This window comes from Sinohyriopsis cumingii, unplaced genomic scaffold, assembly GCF_028554795.1.
Source record: "Sinohyriopsis cumingii isolate HCF-2022 unplaced genomic scaffold, ASM2855479v2 utg001176l, whole genome shotgun sequence".
Taxonomy (NCBI): domain Eukaryota; kingdom Metazoa; phylum Mollusca; class Bivalvia; order Unionida; family Unionidae; genus Sinohyriopsis; species Sinohyriopsis cumingii.
In genome coordinates, this window is record NW_028315968.1 from 1,873,012 (window position 1) to 1,891,070 (window position 18,059).

The following is an 18,059-nucleotide window of genomic DNA, read 5'->3' on the forward strand; positions in this document are numbered from 1 at the left end:
TTCCTTGAGTATTACCTCGCGTAGCCCTTCGTACGTGCGTTCGACTTCGGCCATTTTCATCCACTTCTCAAATAAACCTCGAACACGGTTGTGGAATTGAGAGTGGGTCTCTGTTACCTTTTTCACCGAGTCCCGGAAAAGTTTCCGGTAAGTCTCGGCGGTCAGCCGATAATGGCAGAGAAGCGCCTTCTTGAGGGCAGTGTAGTCATCAGCCTCTTCTGCAGTTAAGCCGTGGTAGACTTCCCGAGCTGCACCTTGCAAAAAGGCTGAGACATTAATGGCCCAGTGCTGTTCAGGGACCTGATGAGCGCGTGCGAGTTTCTCAAACTGGACGAGAAAATCGTCAATAGCCTCCTCCCTATCATTGAAGCGTGACATGTTGATCTGGACTATCCGGTGGTCGATGAAAGGTCGGCCGGTTGTTCCAGAGCTTGTACTGGCGTCGTCCCGTCCGTTGGTCCTAGCTTCAACTCTGACCTTTTCCATCTCCAGAGTGTGAGCGAGTCTGGCTAGCTCCAGCTCTTTCTGGGCGTCTCGGTCCGCTGCTATCTTGGCTAACTCTTGGTCCGCTGCTATCTTGGCTAGTTCTCTCTGGGCTTCTCGGTCCGCTGCTATCTTGGCTAGTTCTCTCTGGGCTTCTCGGTCCGCGGCTATCTTGGCTAACTCTTGGTCCGCTGCTATCTTGGCTAGTTCTCTCTGGGCTTCTCTTTCCGCTGCTTTTTCGGCCTTCCATTCCTTGATCCTTTCTTCTACAAAGGTTGCCAGGCGATCTCCCTCGTATCCAAGATCTTCCGACCCCATGGCGCGGTATTCCTTTATCATTTGTCGTTCGGTAGCCATTATACTAATGTAAAGTGATACCTTGTCTCAAAATTCAAACAATATACAGATATTTGTAATACCAGTTTAAATACTTACCTGTCGACAACAACTAGTTTCGTTCAGGTAAGATATTTGTTCGATATCTGCTTCACACGTACTGCTATGAATGGAAGATCTACAAAGCCTGCACATATGACAATAAAAATACAAGATGAGAAAATCACAAAATTTCAAATACAAAGAATGGAAAATATCTCACACTGTTCACTAATACTTCTACCAATAACTTTAAGTCCCAAAATAATATATATGTCTAATTCATATCCCGGACGAAGCGCCCACTGTGGGGGTGTAGTGGTTGTCTAGGGGTGGGGTTCTTCTTATAGACTTTAACGAATTATGAGAAGTTCCCCTGGTCCTTATTCAGAAGGTTAATTCTGGACACTATATTATTTATTGACTAAATATATTTATGGCTACGAGCCCCCAGTCAGCAATGCCGACAGTTAAATTAAAAGAAATACAAAGATGAAATTTAAACAATAACAATTTAATAAATGAAATTTAAAAGAATTTAAAGTAATCAATGTTTCTCTTTCACCCAATGATCCCTTTGATCATCATTTGAGTTCACAGTGTGAGGAGATTTTTCCCTTCTTGAGTGCTACTCATCTAAATCTCTTCGTTCCCTTGTCTTTCTCTCCTTTCGTGATCTCCACTTCCGCTTCCTCTTCTATTATCCTTGTTCCTTGCCGTTATCTTGACTTCCGGTTCCTCTTCTAGTATCCGGAACCCTTGACGGTATCCCTTGAGGTCACCCGAAATTCACTCGGTATCTCTCACCGTCACCCGAAATTCTCTGAACTTCTCTCGTCCCCCGAAATTCTCTGAAATTCTTTCGTCCCCCGAAAGCTTCCTGATCGAAGCTATTTCATGAATTTCCTAAATTCCGCCAATTTTTACGAATGGCTAACGGAGTGTGTGTCACTGCGACTCTTAAACACCAACTGACGAATTTCAGGCTTGTACAAGTCTTATTCCAGCTTCTCGAATCAAGTCCCACCTACAACGCATCCCGATTGGATGGCGACGGACTCTGGTCATTTGATCGAACTGTCAATCATAAAAATGTCAGTCTGTGTGTCCCCATGTACTGTCCAGCCTACCATTGTCGGCTTCCGGCTCTTTGAAGTTGTCTACGTCACGTGTTCCCATGTACAAAGATTCCCGCCAGATTTCCACTCAAGAGCTCAAACAAAGACTGGGTTACGTAAGAGGATTAGCCAACTTAGGCACTTGGAAAAACAAAGCTTACCTGGCTCCACTTACAGACTTATAAATACATGTATAATACAAGGGGTTGGGGTAAAACATCACAGCTATGTCTGCTGAACGGATGGTCATAATGATATGGGTTTATCTCTGATCTACTTATTATGGTACAGGGGTTGACAAGTTTTCAAAATTGCTGGTTGTCCAGTAAATTGACAAAGGACAGTTACCCGGCCTATTCAGGTTTTAAGGTTAAAAAAATTATCTTGCCAGATTGGGTATCTTGCCCCCACCCCCCATTCTTCCTGTCTTCTGGGTGTCAGCAATAATAAGCATTTTATGGTTGACAAAAAGGGGTGGGAGGTAGAGAGGGGGTGGGTAAACCAGACAAAATGGGAGTGGAGGAACCCATCTTATATGTTCTGCCTCACCATCAGCTCAGCTAATGTTGACATACTTATTTAATTTGTTTTGAGATGAGCAGCTAAAAGATAATTAAAAACTAACTTTTTTTTATGTTGTTTTATAGTCCAATAAATCAGCCCCAAAACTTAACCAGACTTGTTGTCTTGATATCTTTTAGTTTTGTAGTATGAGCCACCCCTAAGCTGAAACTTGTCAGAGTTTACATCATTACTTTTCACATTATCATTAGCTGATGCTGTTATTCCTGTATTTAAACTGTAAGGAAATCAAGATCTTTCCAAATGGAATTTTTGTTTAGTCATTACCCAACATCCGCTATTGTAAGCAACAATAATTGTGATTTGTTTGATTATATATACTTGCCATATTCCTTTAGCTCAAGTTAGCCAACAGAAACAACTGTCACATGTTCCCTAGTGAATGCCCATTTCTTCCATTGACCAGTGGGAAAGTGCAAAGATGAAAGATACTGCAATCATATGTTTGTGTGTTGACAAAAGTCAAGCATTTGTTAGTATTTTTGTCTGTCATTCCAAAGATATAGTAGTAGGGACAGTGATTAATATCTGGCACATGCGGACTACTGTGGCTTTACTAGTACAAATTACCCAACACTCAGCTATGGAATTATGTGGAGATAATATTTTGTCAACTTGCTAAAGGTATCCTGACTGACAATTTAACAATCATATGTTGGTAATTGGGGGAAAATATATAAAAATCCATTTTTAATTTGTAACATGATCATATTTTTGTAATTTAAAAATTGTCCTGCCCAACTGAGCTTGCTGATTTGAAAACTAGTTACCTGGCATTTGGTTTTGGTTGTGTTCAGACAGACTATTTTTCTACCCATGGTATGTAGTCAGTCATGATTGCAAAGATGCGGATATTTTCTATGTGACCGCTCCAGTGGCCTAGTGGTTAGAACATCCACCGCAGATTTGGAAGGTCATGGGTTTGATTCCTGGCCGAGTCATATCAAAGACTTATAAAACTGGTAATAACAGCTGCCTTGCTTGGCGCTCAGCATTAAGAGGTTAGTGTTAGGACTTGTCGGCCTGGTGTCAGGATAATGTGACTGGGTGGGACATCATGCTACATTTCTGTGGCATGATGCCCTTGTGCTTCAAATCACTATAAACTGCCATATTGCAGACATCATAGCGATATAATTGAAAAATCTGCTAAAGCTACGTTAAAAATCCTAATCACACACACACACACACACACACCCATCCTAGATCTTTGTTCACCTGGGTATGGAGTTTATAACCAGTCTCAATCTTGTACGTATCCTCATGTCTGCATCACATGGTTCATTAAATTCAATCCATTTCCAGCAGAATTTGGCTTTCAGCAAGAGTTCTTGCAACTCCTTGGATTATTCAGTGTGATAGAGAATTTGATCTGCTGGGCTGCCTTAACATACACCGATTACAAAAAATGATGTTGCTAATTCAATGGCACCCTTTTCCAGTCTACTCAAATGAAAGGTCAGTATCATGAATGAGGTACATTCATACATGTATCAGTTGTGTAACCACATGTTGACTTCTGACAGGCATTTCACTGAAAAATGCTCAGCTGGAAATGAAATGTTGTACAGATGCCAGTATGTAGCCTACTTATTACTGGACATCAGTCTGTTCAGCATATTACCTACACATTCGGTGACCATGGCAGATGAGATACCAATCGTGATGACGATCAAAATCTCTCTATGTGTTTCAAAAATGGAATCAGTTCTGGATTTTAACACTGCTCAATTTTAAGAAATTCACACCATTAGCCCAGATCTCACTGAAGCTTTTATGACACAAAACTTGTTTTCTGATACCTTCATCTTTGACATATAAGGTAAGCTAGTTATGGTTCACTGATCCACATGACACATCCAGGTTTTATAGTCAAGAACTGGTTACCATCAGTGGGCAGTCCAAGGGTCATCATTTGCTCCTCCTCGTTAGTAGACAAGTCAGGATGTGTAGTCATACAAGATCCTGTCGTTGGCCTTAAGCTTTACTTGTAGCACACAGACAAGTCATGGCAACTGAAAATGACTCTTACGTTCCTAATGCAGAAAATAAGTATATTGCATCCCAAGCCCAATCTTTGAGGCTTGTGTGGATTATAAGCTTGAAATTCTCTGATGTTTCAAAGGTTCATTCGCCTCATGAGGAATTCAACACATGAAATTAGAGTGAGCTCTGTAAGCGTCACATTTAAATGTAATGTTTCAATCCAAGTCATTAGAAGGTGTGGGTTGGCATGCAGTGTGACAGTCAGCCTTTTCAATTATTTTTTTTTCTCATGGATTTAACTCTCTTGAGACAAAACCTGAATCTGATAGTTCCTGTGGCTGCACACTAGACGACCACCTGACCCAGTTAAACCAGTACAGTCTCTTAGGCTGGATTTGGCAGTGAATTTTGAGGGTAAGATTTCAGTAATCATCTTCATAACCTGATATTATTAACGTGAACCATGACTATACCATCTGCAAATAATTAGTGTGTGATTTGGATTTTTATTGTATCTCTGCAGTGTTGCAATTTATAGTGATATCTAGCATCGGGGCGTCATGCTACAGACATGTAGCATTATGTCTTGCCAAGTCACATTATCCTGACACTAGGCCAGCCAACCTCAACACTAACCTCTTAATGCTGAGTGCCTAGCAAGGCAGCTGTTAGTATCATTTTTGTAAGTCTTTGATGTGACTCAGCCAGGTTCAAACCCATGACCTCCCACATCTGAGGCAGATACTCTAACCACTTAGATCACTGGAGCAGTGCAAATAATTAGATTGTTTAAGCAAATTATTTATTGCAAACACTTAGCATAAATGCAGAGATATGAATCAGAGAAGATGCCAGCATACTTTTTTTTATGAATGTACAAGATTAATTCCACTACATTAATTAAGACTGCAATTAGTGTTTTTCAGTGCTGTTAGAGACCACTGTCAAAGCAAAGCTGTCACTGGGTGTATGTTTGGTGTTGAAACAAAGATGATGACAGTGAACAAGCTTTTTAGAATTTTTATCTTTTCCAAATATAAACATTTCCATCAAAATTTAGTTTTGCTCTCTATACTATCACCATGCTGTTGATAATGTAAAAAATGCAGGAAACCTGATATAAAATTTCCTACTGTTGTGAGCCTGCCTAAGAAGTCCAGATTCTGATACCATCTGATCACCTTAGTCAGTGTTTGTAAGGGCATTTGGCTGGAAGAGGCTGCTGTCTCATTTAAAAGAAACTGGCATCATACTCACTATTTATGTTGTTTGCACACAACCCTCAAGATAGGGGCCCCGAGTGGCCGAGTGGTCTAAAGCGCTTTCCGTTACAGATCACTGCCATCTCACCTCTGTCTGCGTGGGTTCGAGTCTCAGATTCGGCTAATGTGGGTATGTGAGAAAGCTTGCCAGTAGCTTCTCGTGGGTCGGTGGTTCTTTCCGGGGTTTTCCCGGGTTCTTCCTCCACCATTAATACTGGCCGCCATGTATAGCCTATCATGTGCTGAAAAATGGCGTTAAACCCTACAACAACAACCCTCAAGATATATTTGTCACGAGCTATTACTCGTATAAATGAATGGGATGATAGCAGAGATGTTCTCTTTAATAAAGTCTAGATCAGCCTGAACACATCAGCTCTAAAGCAGATTCAAGTGGTGTATCACCACACCTGACAAAGTGTTAATTCGGATCAACTTAAAGAATATGGGCTTCTGAGAAAGTGGAACCGGTCTGCTCATTGTTTATTCAGCATTTAATTATATTTTGAAATGTTTTTAGGAATAACAATGTGTTCCATTTCCTCAATGGAATAGTGAATACTACTTATGATTACAAAAATTAAAAATGCAATGAAAATATTTTTATTTTATTTTTGAAAAGACTTGTTTGAATCAGACACAGTAATGGCTGTCACATTAAAATATATACTCACGTATAAGCCTGTTGGTTTGATTATACGCTGGATTAAGTACATACCTTGGAGTCAAATCATGGGTACAATGCTCAACTTTTATGATATCTCCAAAATACAATAATAAAGTTTCAGAAATAATGCTTTGAAAATTATGTTAATACCATCAAAGCAGAGTTGGATCTTGCTTTGATATAAGCAACCTTACATCATACCTGTTAACTTTCAGGCCGGGAGGAAGAGAAAAAAACTCCGATTTTTGGGGTCACTCCATGCCTAATTCCCGATTTCATAATATCTTCCAATTTTTGCAGAGAACTTCTGATTATTACATTATGTTTTTGATTTTAATTTCTTCGAAACAAGAAACGTCCTACATGTTCTGTTATATCACTTGTATATTATTGTTGCAACGAAATAATTATTTTAGTATAAGGAATTCACTTCTTCACTAAATAGAATGTTACGTTTAGACATTATTCACGTAAATTAATATAATTTTTTTTTTTACCTCAACAATAATATAAAAATTAAACCAGAACAAAAAATTAAACCACAACAGTAAAATCATCCACAATTAATTTCAATCCCAAGAATGATCACTACGAATGCTGTAACATCATATGCTATAGCTGCATTCCCACAAAAGAATCTTACACGAGTGAACACCTGGCATTTTTATACTGTGTATAACAATGTTAAACTGGTATAGTTACCAGTCAGAATTCCCTCTTACCGCAAGCCAGTTTCAGGGTTTTAATGATTAACTGGTCTGTTGCAAAATGAAAGACAAAGTCGCCAACTATCAACATAGGAGACACCGAAACATTAAGCTTTCCATTTTGTGGAAAGTTATGTTTGTTCAGCTAAAACACAAAACTAAAATTGATGTTGCTCTAGTTGATCTCTGTGAGAATTTTAGCCTTTATTATTACCACTCTTCATGAACATGTAAATTATGATGGTTATGTGCCTTATACAAATAAACTTGCATACCTTTTTTAAAATATTGTCTCAATTTGTAGGATCGCATATATCATTGAAAATGAGTAACTTGTGAGTGCATGATTCAATGTAAATGAAACAGCTATTAAGGACTAGCTGAAATGTTATCTGGAAGAATGCAGTTTGGTCGAAACGATGATTAAAGCAAAATCTGCATCTGTGTTTTTGTCCTTGATCTTCTAGACCTTGTATCAAGCCAAAAGTCACTGCTTTCATGTATACCTAATGAGGCTTTTGAACAAGTTGTTTTTTTGTGTGCATATATATATATATATTAATTATGGAATGAACCAAACTTAGCGCATATGTATTTTTGTATTTGAGATGAATTAATTGATATTAGGTTGAGGGTTATGGGCCATGGCAAATTATTTTTTTATTTGCACTGACCTTATGAATATTTTAACTCAAACACAAAAGGAAAGGTTTTTATTATCAAATTTAGCATGTTGGAATTTTTCAGGAATTTCTAAGATGAACTTGGCAATTAATGGAAGATAAAAGGAAGGAAGAAGCTGACTTCTCATGAATTCCTACATCTTTTTGGCCAGTAGAGCATAAATTCCTTCAATGGACTTTATTTTCCTTTTCAACAAAAAATTGTGCAGAGTGAGATCCTGCATATGCACTGTTGTGCAGCTTATTCAGATGAAATGTTGACTTTAACCAAATACACGTTTAAGGATGGCTGGCAGATTTGTTTGGTTACTTGTTTAACACATTAACCCCTGGAGGTTTTAGGCATTTTAGAAATTTGAGTAGGAAACACATTTTGAAAGCTATTTCTAAATAGATCCAAAAACACCAAATCCCAGGTGATCTTTCAATAACATATTGCCTAGTTGTGTTAGAAACATTGTTTGTCATTGGATATTTGGCTTGCGCATGATCATAAGGGTAAAAGTTTGAGTTCTTTCTTTTTCTTTTTTTTTTTAGTTTTTGCTAAACAAAGCTATTATTTTTGTATCGAAACCACTCTTTATTCCAAATGCCTATCTTATCCTACTTTTTGCAAAGGTTCGTCTGTCTGTTTGCAGTTCATACTGGTTTGCTGTAGATCCAAGACCAAAAAGTCTAAAATCCGGGCACAAAATCGGATTCCGACCACAGGCGAATTTTGGGTAGAAAAAAATCGGGTCCAAAAAATGAGGTTTCTCCCTCAGTATTTTGTAGTGCAACTAGAAATTCCAGATTTTTTGGTATCGTTGTAGAGCTACATCTGTCTACCTTACTATAATACCACCCACTTTAGTGTATCATGCATGACCATGACGCTACAGAACTCGACAGTAGGCTACTACCTTGTGCCATGTTAACTCGTTGCTAGGGGTTTCCGGTTAATGTATTAAGGATGGTTGGTAGATTTGTTTGGTTTGTAATTATAATCTCTTCTTCAGGATTGCAGGAGAGCATACAGTGATTAGAAAATGCTGAAGAGGGGGTGGGATTTATTATTTATAAGGTATAACAACACAGCTGTAGGTTTTTAGTTCCATTCAACCTTGTTTAAACTGCATTACAGCTCACTTAGTTTTGGATTTCATCTATAAATACATTCCCCAATCACATTAACGTTGGGACTATAAGCCTGCTACCTCCAGAATTGAGCCCTACTAAAAGACAAGAATTTATCTTTTTCATGTCTTAAAAACAATGGCAAGCACTGTCCCTTACCCCTTCCTGCAACCACTAGGTGTTGCCTATTTTTCAGCTTTGCTTCTGCACACAGCATTGTATGGAATAAACATCCCGTGAATCTCAGTCATTGTGTATGAAATTCAAGCCATCCATTCCAAAACATTTATGGATTAAGATTGATTCCTAAAATGTTGGTATTCATTATTTTGTTCATTTGGTAGATATTTCATGAAAAATTTATAATTTTCTCAGTTATTTTAGACCAAGAGAAACAACACACTATCGCTGATGCATGTTTGCTGTCAAGAGTTTGTGCACACTATCTTTATTTCAGGAACTCTGTTTATAACAGGTGTTATTTAGAAAATTCACACACTGATGTGTTAATTTGTCATTTCTTTTTTTATTGTTTCAGGAACATATCTTCTAAATACAGTAAATACAAGGAAATCATATTGTAGGAAGACACATGCAAGTTCTGCTTGTTTTGTACCTCTTCCCCTTGCAGCATGTACAATTTATGGTCCGAGAACATCTGGTTGGCCTCATTGCAAAAATCAGATTTGACCTGAAAGACAAATGCAGATATGCCAGCCTTTCAGCAACATATGGTTCAGTGGGTGAAGAAGTTCCTGACATCAGGCCAAATTTTGTTCTTTTTTTAAATCTTTTGTTTCTGCAGACAAATAGGATATAATGAGGGGGTTGTTCCCCCATTTTTAGGTAGCCCACTGGGCACAGGTCCCCTTGCAGATCCAAACTTGGCTTTCAGGCCTGAAAGGACAGGTACATGGGGTACTTTTCAGATTCTTTGGTTCCATTATGTAGTATTGTATCCCCATACTGGCCATTAAGCTAACCCAGCCATCCCACCTGGACTCAATTAAAGGGATTTAAGTGATGAATCTGACCATTTAGGGCTTTGTATATATATAAGGACAGGAATCTTAATGAAAGATCTACATGTATATCCATGCTGACACATGTAGATGGGGATGGTAGCAGAAAATCCATCTGTTCAGTCATGCTTCAGGCATACCTAGAACTGTGGTTGATAAGACTGGCTTCTGCACATCCAGCAACTGAGCCAACCATTCTCCAGGCTAAACAGTTGTCAGTCCAGGTGAGACAAATTAGTCCAGCAGAGCTGTCTTTCCCTATTTTCACTGCGTACCTACAATTAATTAACAGTGGTGTATTTAAGGGGTTACCTCAGGACATGGTTTATCCTGAAATGGAAGCAGATGAAGACCAAGAGTATACATACATGGAATATGACAACACAGCTGTGCAACAGCCGTATTCCGATCTGACCATGAAAAGGATGGATTTTAGTTTTAAGACTTATGTCTCAGAGATATACTGGGTGTTGGAATGTCCTCCAACCCCTACCACCACACATGACTGTAAGGTCAAAATGCAAGTTGACCTTGAAAGTGAGGAAGTCTCCACCTTTCCAGCTGCTTTCCCAGCCAGCAGAATCTCATGGAGATTAACAATCTGCTATCCTACTGTATCACTGACACAGGAATGCTAAAGCTTTGTTTTTGGAAAGCCAGGTATGAACTGTTTTCACCATGCTGGCACAGGACACATTCCACTATCTACTATACTGATCTTCTGGTGTTGGATAAGAGTATAATGATGGTTAACATGGCGGCCTTGCCAGTTTATATGGTTGATAAGAATGTATTTCTGGCCACAACAAAGCTGGTTCAAAATGCTGTTGCATAATTCAGTGCTGGATTGTGCCTCATTGGTGATTTTCCGATGGGCAGAACAAATGGCCAGCCAACATGACTTGGAGTCAGTAGCCTGAATGAACAGAGCAACTCACCTTACATTCACTAATGCAGTGACTGCCTTTGCCTATCTCAGCTTGATACATCTTGATTTGCATTTTTAACACATCATGAGACTGACGTGACACCTCCACCGCCCGTTGAGTCTACCAGTGTACTTCAGACACCTGCAATTCTGATCAAGTTGGATCAGTGTATTTCCATAGAATTGATGGATGACCCAATTCATATTTTGTTTATTCATCCCCTCAGCTTTCTTCCTCTCTTAATGATGTGCCTTCAGATTGTAAAAAGAACCATGTTCTTTAGCAGAAGATACATTCGCTAATCAACAAAAACAGGTGATGGAGATTGTGTGAAAACAAAAGTTGTGGGCTCAGGAACTAACCCTCCAGCTCACTGTTCCACATGTATCCTTGTTTAGGAACCCAATATCTCTACCACAATGTTGACTTTCAAGTCAGGCAAAAGGGATTTTTCACACCCCAATGGTTGTTAAGATCTAAAGTTTATGCAAGTAGACAATAGCCAAATCCATCTAGGAGGCAATCTTACCCGAAAGCCTCCTTCTTCCTGATGCTGACTTAACATTCAGTGGGACCCCGACTTCTGCAGTTCCAGTCGTGTTGGCTCAACCTATCTTGGCACAATGGATGGGTAATCCAAGTCATTTTGAGGGGCTTTTGATTTTGTTTATTCAACTCCCTCCTCTTTTTCTAGCACTCTAACCGATGTGCCACCATATAGGGAAAAGGACCATATTCTTCAGCAGGAGATACTGTCACTAACTGACAAACAGGCTGTGGAGATTACGTGAGAACAGCTGTCTCGGGGATTCTATTCACCACTGTTTTTTATATAAAGGTCATTGGCAAGTTGAGACCAATCATAGACCCGAGCCTTCTCAGTGGATTCATTCATCAGGTGAAGTTCAAGATGGAAATGACAAGGTCTATCCAGCTCTCCTGAGTATGTAACCAGTCTCAGTCTCACAGATGCCTACTTTTTTGTCCTTGACCAAAAAGGTTACTGTGGAGAGAATCTTGAGAGCAAGAAGGCCCTTGGCTCTGCAGGCTTATGAGATAATATTTCCAGAGACTGGTGAAAATCAGTACCTTCATCCCTTGAGTGTCTCGATCCCTTGACTTGCTGACTTTTTTTCTTAAGCTCAACCGGGAGATAAAGTTGGCACCAGTTATCATCAGTGGCTACCGCTCTATGATATCTGACACAATCAGAACACCATGGCAGAAGAGATATTGGCCATGATAAAGATCTATCTGACCTGCAAGACAGTTTTGATTTGAATAGTCCAGAATCCCTCGTCCCATTTTCAAAGTGAAATCTGTCCTGGGTCCTAACATGGTTGCACTCCGAGAGGTTTGAGCCATTAGCTGGGGCCTCACTGAAGCTGTTGCCATACAAAACCTATTTTCCTGATAGCTTCAGCGTGCAGGCTGGGTGAGTTACATGCCCTTTACTTTGGCCCACACTATCGGTTCAGATCAGATGATTCATTGATCTCATGACCCAGCCAGACTTCATGGTCAGGATTTGTTTACAATCATTGGGCAATCAGAGAATCGTCATACCCTCCTTCATCTATATATAAGTCAAGAGCAGTGGCCATAGAAGATCCTTTCTGTGCCCTCACACAGAACATTAAGCACACAGCAACAAGTCATGGCAACCACAGATGGCTCTTACAGCCTATGATGGCAAGAACGCAGTGTGTCACCTTTCGTACCCTGTCTTCATGGCTTATGTGGGTCGTACACTTGGTGTACTCTTGACATCTCAAAAAGTCATAGTTGGCTCATGAAATTAGAAGATCACTGAGATTATGTTTTAATGCAACATTTCAATCAAAGACATAGATGCTCTTAGCTGGCATGCAGAAACAACCTTTTTTATTTAGCTGGTGGGTTCTATATCTTTAACCTAGATGACTACCAGACCTGATGAAATCAACACAGTCTCTTAGCTTTACTGCATTCGGCATTGAATTTTGATAGTAAGAAGATTTCAATAATTATCTTAACCTGACAGGTTGGTCATGGACATGTGACCACAGGCAGTGTTGCTTTAAGGAGTAGAATGGGTTTTGGTCTCATAGGAATCCAGTATTTCTTCCATAGAAGGGTACGTGAGGTATAAGTTGGGTGCTTAGCATTCCCTCCTGGTATTAACCTATTCTCCTAATACTATTATGATCGGGGAATGTTATTCAAAGGAAAAAGTAAATTTTATGTTTCTCTCCAAGAATACTTACTCAAACACATTACTTGAAGATCCTGCCTACCACTCTGCAGTGCGAACTTCTTCATTGGTGGCTCAAACAGCTTAAACACTGGCAGCTGTGTGGTGGCAAAGGGAGGTAATGGGCACGAATTATTGCCCTTCATTGATATGATACAGACAGAAAGACAAATTTGTATCTTCTGGCAGGGCTGGAATCGACTTATATTCCTAAGTTAGTGTGATTGGGTGGGTATTCTCAGAGAAACTGTATTTACTATAAAATTTGCTTTCTTCGCACAATGCAGCTGTACATTTAATTCCTTTCATATTAACCCTTTGTGGTGGAGGGAAATATCAATAGATATGCACCACCATTTCTATGCACTCACTAGTATGAATCTCTGCAACGGAGAAGGCATGGAGATGTAATTTAACATTTATTTGATTGACATGTGAGTAACCAGTTAAATCACAAAACATTTTTGGAATGGGTTTTATTAAATATTTTGGAGAAAAAAATGTATGATGGTCAGACCTTTGGGTAAGTTAGATCTTTTTATAAAAAATAGCTATGATGTAGTTTCATCACCTGTATCTTATTCATTAAATCTATTAAAATCCCCTCACCCAGTCAGGCAAGTGCAAAAACATGTCAATTATCTAGAATAAAATACTCAACCACCTGTTGTAGAAATATGATGAAGTTAATGAACTAAATCCAGTGTTGTGACTGGTTGTTTCCCAGAACTTATTCTTTCAGCCTTCTGACACCAGTTATGTGTAATTACATATTTAGACCAGTCTTCTGGCTCTTTGATTTGGGTTTATTAATACTGAAGAGTGAGAATGGAGTGCTTGTATGATCTTGATAAAAACAAATGGAGGACGGTGTTTTGACAATATGTATGGAATTTCATTAAACAATTCTCAACATAATATCCTTCTAATGAAAGAATCAGCACTTGCCACATTGATGAGCAGTTGGAAAATTCACTTGAGAAATTTTCACTCTCCATTTCACGTTGGATGAGAGAATTTTCAAATCCTGTTGTTATATTCTTTTCTTAAATAGGTAGATGGTTAGGATGGAGAAAATAACATTTTTTTATCTTTGATGAAGAAAGAAAGAAATCACATGCAAAATGACAGGGCTATAGCCACCTTGCAAAATAGATTGAGCACATATAATTATTTAGCACTAATAGGTTTGCAATTTTCTTTTAATGACTCTCAATATTTGGTTGTGAAGACAGAAATCTTGGTCTAATTTTTATGAACAGTATTTGATATGTTTTGGTATCTTTCTTCATCTCTCTTTGTTTTGCTTTTTCCTTCAGTACTAATTTTATCAGGGTCTATTCTGGATCTGTGGATCTGGAACTTTAGGGAGGAAATTTCTCTCTTTTTAAAATGGGGATAAGTTTGGGAAAATAGGGGGAATTTAATAATGAAATAAAGTTACGGCTTGGACATATGTGCAAGTGTTGCAAATGCATTTCTTTTTTTGACATGTTTTAAAAAATTACTACATCCACATCGTAGAATAGATCCTGTTGTATATATCTCAGAAAAAGGCTGAGTTGATGCAGTGACTGACCTTTTTATCTTGTGATTATGAGTTTGTAGATCAGGGCAGGAGATTTTTTTTTGTATTTTGTTTCCATAACATTATATAACGTATTGTTTTCCCTATTTGTGCATACAGTGTGACCCCGCTATAATACAGTAGTAGGGAGCCATAGAACACACAACTATGTTATAGACCGAACCGTGTTATAAGCAACCAGGTCAGTTAGCTGAAGAAAATGATGTAAATACCACCCAAAAAAATGCAGGTGGGTGGGAGGGGTAGGTAGGCAATAAATGGGTGGTAAAGTACATGCTTCATTGGCACAGTTAAATCAGTGCATATTAAATGAGAAATACACCTATAGTGAAAACAGAGAAGGCAAATATAATAGTTTACTTTATTGAGAGAACCACAGGTTTGTACATATATGTGAATACTGTTTATATAGACATGTCTAATGTATATCATGGATAGAGTATCAACACCGTGTACTCGCTCGCGAATCTCATCATATACATTGAATCCACAATATAAGTGATTCTGTCGAAAATATGCACACACACAGATTTAAAATATTCAATAACTTTGTCACAGGTCATAAGGTCTTAATTCAGTGGAAAAACAGAACAATCACGTAACAAATGATGAAGCACATCTACTTTACAGTATGTCCCAAGTCTCTAAAAGTTAGTTTGCATTCTAAGTCGGTATTAGTAGCATTCGTAAGCAAAATCCAACGAAAGATAGATTACGAGATAATGCCTCATCCGGTTGATCTCCATTACCAGCAATGTCAACAACAAAAAAGCAGGTATCTCACAACATACAGTACCCATGCCAGATGTCAAGATAAGCAGATTATGACATAACAGTGCACTGTTTAGATGGTTTGTCAATATGGACAAAGAATTTGTTTATGTAACAATAGATAAATTTTAGTCCATTTAATATCCAGTTTGCAGCTTTCCTTTCATGGGGCCTCTGAATTTCTCTACTCCAAACCAATGGTTGTATATACAAGTTTAAACAGCCAACAATATCGCCAGTAGAAAAAATCGCCACGTGGTATATTTTTCTGCCAATAAGGAAAAAAATCCAAGTTTGCGACATTGGCGAAACCCTACTTGATCCCAGAATAAACTTTTTACACGTTATTTTTGTACTTTAAGCATGGGTACGTGGGAAAGCCTGCCAGTAGCTTCTCATGGGTCAGTGGTTCTTCCCTGGGTTTTCCAGGGTTCTTCCTCCACCAGTTATACTGGCTGCCATGTATAGCCTATCTTGTGCTGCAAAATGGCGTTAAACCATACAACAACAACAACTACTTTAGGAAGGAAAAAACTACTTTTTCATGCATGAGAAAAACACTTAAAATTTCAGGAGCCACGCCACGATCATCTTGTATTATTCATACGAGATCTCTTCACCGAAAATGATCAACTTTTTACTCTTATTTTTCTTCATAAATTTAAGACAAATTTGTTGGGCTTTTATGTGCATGAGAAACTCACATGTAAATGAAATTTCAGGAGCCACACCACGACCATGCTATATCAAATTCATGTTATAATGGAGCATGCTATAGTGGGGTCGCACTATATGACTAATCAAATTTTTCTGTTAGTTATAATATGTCTGCCATAATATGGAGTGAAATGAGTTTTGATGTTTGTTCATCAGTCTGTCTGCTTCCATTTTCATTTCTGCACATTTGTGTACCATCTGCAGTTAAACTTTTCTGGTGGATTTACACTGGGTGTAAGGAAGAACCATTTGAATTCAGGTTCAAAAGTTCAGAGGTCAAGGTCACAATGAAAGAAGAAAAAACATTTCACAGTAACTCATGTAAAGTTACTAAACTTTGTGGATGGCTTTAACTTGGGGTATGGGAAATTCCCATCAATTTTGGAGTCAAAAGTTTAAAGGTAATTGTTTCTGACTGAAAGTGGAAAAAGTGTTTTTGCACAATAACATTTATTCTACATTGCTTATCTAGACCAAAGTTTGTGGATGGCTTGCACTTGGGTTAAGAAAGTAACCTATCAAAGTTCAGGGTCAGGAGGTCAGAGAACATGCTTACTCTGAAAGAACATTGATAAGGCAGAGAATATGTCATTTTACATATGCTTTTAAAGGTAGCATGCAGATGAGTGTGGTCTTTTTCAAATAGAGGGATTGATACCATCAATTCACCAGTTTCTGCTTTCATTATGCTAGCAAGAAAGCTCAGTCTTGAAGCCTTACAAATTCTAAACCTACCTGTTTGCTTTCATCAATTGAGCAATTCTGTAGATGTTTCTCACACTTTGAATGTATGCTAAACTACAGCAATATTTTTGTTAGCAATATTTTTGTTTACACCTCTCCCATGATATCTTGTGCATAATGGGGTCCAAATACATAGATAGCAAGGGCACTAATTGCCGAGGGACTTCTAAAATATTAAGAAGGGGATGCCATCCCCACTGTACATTAAGAAGAATCAAGGGGAGGGGTAATTGGGACAGTTAAATGGCTGAATGCTTGTTTTATAATTGCATTGTGATTGTCTTTAAAGAACTTTTTCTAATGAAATTGCTCACTTTTGTTTATAAATTACCATTAATTCAGTTGCCTTGTTATCTATTATCACATTTGGCATGAGTAGACTTAAGTGAGGAATTCAAAACCTTTCATGGAATGGGAGAGATGCTGCCTGACCGAAGGGTGGGTGATACAAGTTGTTTCCTAAGGCCTCTGAGCCATATTCAGTGTCTTTCCATTATCAATGACTTCTTTCACTACATAAATCCCAAAAGATCCATACAAAGTTGACATCCTGCAGCAAGAATCAATGCTTTTCTTACATAAAGAGGAAATTGATTATGTTCACATTGCAAACTCGCTCCAGACATTTTACTTGGTCCAAAGGCCAACAGCAAGCTTCTTCCAAAAATGAATCTAACTCTTATCAATTTTATTCAGGCACCATATTAAGATTATAGACACTAGGTTTGGTTCTAAATGCAGGTCAGGAAGGCAGTTTTGTTGCCAGTCTAGATCTACAAGACATATACGTTCACATACCCATGCAGAGGTCTTCTTATCTTAGAGTTACATGTGTAACAACATGTACATGTACTAGTTCAAACATTCAGCAGAAGCACCTGGTTGGTCCCTTCACTAGGTACCTGCAGGATCCTATCATGGCTCTTAATTGCTTTCCAAAAATGAACTGAGTTGATCAAAAAAGAGAAGATCTTTTATTTTAACACTGAAAAAAAAAAGAGAATTGACAATATTTTTGCCTTGGCTCTGCCTTCCTGGATACAGTGGGTTATCCACTCAGCTGTGCAGAACTAGCC

General features: G+C 38.5%; 1 protein-coding gene across 1 annotated transcript in view; it reads left to right on the plus strand.

Annotated features, from left to right (window-relative positions):
- The window catches only part of LOC149772764 (spermidine synthase-like), a 56,057-nt gene that overhangs the window by 14,586 nt on the left and 23,412 nt on the right, over window positions 1-18,059 (plus strand). The window lies entirely within an intron of this gene.